Below are 4,942 nucleotides of genomic sequence, written 5' to 3' on the forward strand. Positions count from 1 at the left end.
TCTCTTTGGAGTGTAATTCCTAGGTTCTTGTATATCATTTTAAAGGGGAGACTTTTAGCTTCAGCTCAATTTTTTAAAAATATAGAGTATGATTTATACTATATAGAGTATATATCTTCTTAACTCAATTTTGGCAAGTTAAATTTTTATAGGGATATGTAGATTTTGTGTTTTGTAATTCATTAACACAAAGATGCTTATTTTGTTTCGTATATCTATTTTTCAATTTAAAAATATTTTTCAACTACTTTTATATTGTTGAAAAATTTGCTGACTTTATCATTTTTTTTTAATTAATTAATTAATTTATTTATTAGTTTCAGGTGTACAAAACAAGGTAATACTTAGACGTTCATCATTTATATCCCTCACACTGTGAACCCCCCTCCCCCCATCCACTATCCCTCCGACCTCACACTGAACCATCACATTATATATATAAAATTATAGTTGGCATTCATTAATGTTTAGCTTCTGGTGTACAATGCCATGATCAGGTGTCCACAGTATCCCTGAGGTGGTCTCCCAAATAGGACGCATGTCCATCGGATACCCAACAAAATCTTTACAACATTATTGAATACCTTCCCCAAATTAATTTTCAAAAAAACCCTGAGGCCATCTTGTGGTTACCAGCTCCTTCCAAATCCCTTCACCTTTCCCCTTATCCCCAACCCCCCCCCCACACCCATCTAACAACTCTCGGTTTTTTCTTTGTGTCCCCAAAACTGTTTCTGATTAGTTCATTCACATAGTCTTTTCTTTAGATTCCATATATAAGTGAGATCATATGGTACTTGTCTTTCTCTTTCTGACTTATTTCACTTAACATAATGTTCTCTAGATCCATCCATGTTGCTGCAAATGATAAGATTTCTTTCTTCTTTATGGCTGCGTAATACTCCATTGTATAAATGTACCACAGCTTCTTAATCCAGTCATCTACCGATGGGCATTTCGTTTGTTTCCATATCTTGGCTATTGTGTAAAGTGCTGCAATAAACATAGGAGTGCATACAGATTTTTGAATTGGAGTTTTGGATTTCTCTGGATAGATGCCTAGGAGTGGAATTACTGGATCATAGGGTAGTTCCATTTTCAGATTTCTGAGATACCTCCATACTGTTTTCCATAGAGGCTGCACCAATCTGCAATCCCACCAACAGTGCACTAGCGTTCCCTTTTCTCCAGACTTTATCATTTTTATGGGAACCTTCTCTCTGCTTTATTTGCTTAACCTCAATACAGATTTGTTTGTTTGTTTTTAATTATATTAGTCTTTCCAAGTAAATGACATTTGACATCTTTTGATTCTTGTTATTGTATGTTGTTTTCTATTTCATTATTTACTGCTCTTCTCTTTATTATCTCCTTCTTTGCCTGAATTTGTTCTGTTTTTTTTTTCTAATGTATTACAAAAAGATAATTGATTCAATATTTGTTAGCCTTGTTTCCTTTAAGGCTATACATTTTCCTCTAAATATCAGCTTGGTTGCACCCCACAAGTTTAGATATACAGTGGTACCTTAGTTTTTGAACGTAATCTGTTCTGGAAGACTTCAAGTTCTGAAACATTCGAAAATAGCCGACAGCTAGTCCTCAGGATCTTGCACTCAGCTGAAGTCACGTGACATGTTCGACTCCAAGGTGTGTTCAAAAACCGAAGCATTTACTTCCGGGTTTATGGCATTTGTAAACTGAAATGTTCATTAACGGAGACCAACAGTATACTGTTGAAAACCAACAGTATAGTGATATTAAGTAATAAAATTACTTAAAATAATTTGTTATCATTATTTGATCACAATAAATTATCAAACATGGCAATTGTCTCAACTGAAAATTCAATAAGAAGAAAAGTAGATTTAAAAAAATATTATTGATAATTTTCTATCTACTAAAACCAAGGCAATAAAAATATTAAAATTTTCTGTTTTGATATAAATGAAATATTTAAACTTAAAATAATGTGGATTTTAATATACCTACTTTTAAACATTGCAACATTTTTAAGCTACTTTAATCATATGGAAAAGTTTATAAATTAAAATATGTTAAAATATTTACATAATCACAAACATTTCCCTCACGTTTCAATATAGCCTGTCATGGTATTGAAAGCTATTAGAAGATTCAGAGAAGAGCTCAGGATATTATGAGTATATCCTACCTATTTCTCTGTGGATATTTTTATTTTTAAGATAACGTATTATATTTTGTTTTGTTTTTACTTTCTATTTATTCAGCTTAACATGTGGATAAATCCATGTTGATTTACCATTGGTCTCTTAATATCTTCCTGGGTGTGTGTTAAGTCTTTTAATTTCAACCTGTAATAAAAAAGGAAGTGTCACGTGTTTTTCCTCATGCCTACAACTTAATAAAAGTAATGAGACATATTTAGAATTACAAATCTCCTTAAGAGACAAAATTATTTATTTACTTATTCATTCATTCATTCATTCATTCATTCATTTTGTTATTCTTACCCCAACCATTTCTCAGATTCTTCCATAGACCAGAATAGTTTCCTTTGTCAGTAATTAAGTAGGGTCCTGACCATCATTGTCCTAGCAGGTCTTTGATAAAAGGATTTGGCTACATTCCTTCAAATCAGCCATAAATTCTGCTGAATAAAATAGCCATAGTATTCATATTAATGACAGATTCTTTACAGCTAACCAGTTATCTCCATTCACCTTCTGCTAGATAATACTTCCTCACTCCTCTTTAGCAATATCTAGTCAATTAAAGGCAAAATTGGTTTGTCAGTAGAAGGAAAGATAAGACTGTAAACATTTGAAAGAAAATCATTGTGTCCTAGTCATCTTTGTATATCTAGCTTTTATCAAGTGCTTAATAATGCTTAAAATAAAAAATCAAATAAAAGTTGAAAATGACATAGAAGAAACAGATTTCTCTCTTATTTCAATTTCTCTTCTCCATAAGCTTGAAACTAGAAATGGATCTAGCTGAATAATTTTGTGACATCTGACCTTTTTTATGTTATGAAAGCTTTCTGAGAAGTTTATAAAACATTACCATCATGGGTCATATCAAATTAACTAGGTTTATGTGATTCCAGGGTATATGTCTTTTTAGAAGCAATATTGTGGTTTGATTTGAAAATATGGTGAATATCAGACAAAGCCCAAATGCTTTGGAAACTTAACTTAAACCAAAAGTTTCATTCTATATACTCACATTTCTGTTCTATGTGAACAGAATTCTTGTGAAATGATTCTTGTGAAATGAAAATCACACTTTGGCATGAATAGATCCAAATATTAGATAAAATGTTGCATGGATGTTTAAAAATATAACTTCCTGGATAACAAACAGGTGTGACAGCTTCAAAGCTCTTAGTTATTTGTCCATAGTACAGTCAGTTTGAAATAAAATCTCAGTCAAAGTTGCCAATTTCCATATAAAACAAAATTTCACCATATATTTAAAGAAACAACAACAACAACAAACTTTAATTTAGAAATGGGCAGAAGGAAACCATTTTCTTCTTTGAAAATATGAAAACTTTTAAACACTTTTTTAGTTCAGAGATCAAAATTGGTTAAGGATCAGCTTAATTTGTCAGGTGAACAAGGTTTACTTCCTGCCATTAAAAAGGCATTAAGGCTAAAGCTGCTGTACACGAGCTAATTTTGTACAAGCCATGAAAGATACTAGACTCTTCCATTTTACTCCATGTCATCAAAACAGGGATTTAATTGGTTACAATGTAGTTCAATTGAGCCAATAAAAAGTAGCATTGATTATAATCTTCATAGAACTGTAATGGCAACCATTTTTTTTTTTTACTATATTGGCAGGCAAAATTGCATTTTCTCTTCGTCTCAGGTCACTTAGCACCCAAATGAGCAATTGTTAATGGAACCAGATCATTAGCTCCTGCTGTACTGATTTCTGTGTCACTGCCTGAGTGCACATTTCAATGGAGAGAGGATATTCTAGGATGGCTTCTTTTTGTACATGAGGAAGAAATTTGGTAAGTTTTGATAAATGACTCCATTTAGAGCATGAAAAATCACCTAGCTGAAAATGCTGACCACTGAGTTGCAAAGACTAATGACTGAGTGTAAGAAGGCTGGATCATGCCTGTCAAAGAAATAGAAAAAAATTTAAATCATTCAAAATAAGACAAATAATAGCAATAATAATGATAAAATCATCATAATAATTATACAAAGAGTTATTGATTATTGAGAACCTGTTCTGTTCCAGGCAATATGTTAAGTGATTACAAACATTAGCTTAATTAGCCCTCCAACAATGCTCTGAGGTAAATATATAATTTAAAATTTAAGGATAAAGAAAGCTGAAGCCTAGAGGTAATAACACACTTACCAAACGCTAGAAATGAATAGAGCAAAGCTCAGACTCCTGCATCATTAAGAAACCACACTACTGTTGACTAGCAACGTCCAGTAATATTTTTTGTCTGCTACAATATGTGTATATGTGTTGTTTGTTTGCTGTTATTGATTATGAAAGCAATTTTGTTTATTGCTAGTGTTTCTTACTGAGACTGTTAGACATTTAAAAACTAACTAGGTTATAATAGGAACTCAAATTTTTAAGGGAATGGCTGAATAAATGATTGACGAGTAACCTATAGTTTTCAGCAAGAATATAAACACTGGATGACATTACCAGGATCTCAAATACATCAGATAGAGCCAAAGAAAATATTACATGTTCTAATTTTTTCTCTCCATTTCATTACTTCCTGGGGATCCATATATTCTGCTGCTAACTTAAATATACTGTTGTTCACTTTATATAAACTTTCGTGTGTTCCTGAAATGTAATGGGTTAAGTAAATTGGCATGAATTAAGTACTTGCAATACACTGAATAAATCATTTGTAGGGTGAAAAATTCTTGATTTAATATCTTTATTGTAGATCAGATCTTTTTTAGTGAAC

The sequence above is a fragment of the Rhinolophus hipposideros genome (assembly GCF_964194185.1).
Source record: "Rhinolophus hipposideros genome assembly, chromosome: 10".
In the NCBI taxonomy this organism is placed as follows: Eukaryota; Metazoa; Chordata; class Mammalia; order Chiroptera; family Rhinolophidae; genus Rhinolophus; species Rhinolophus hipposideros.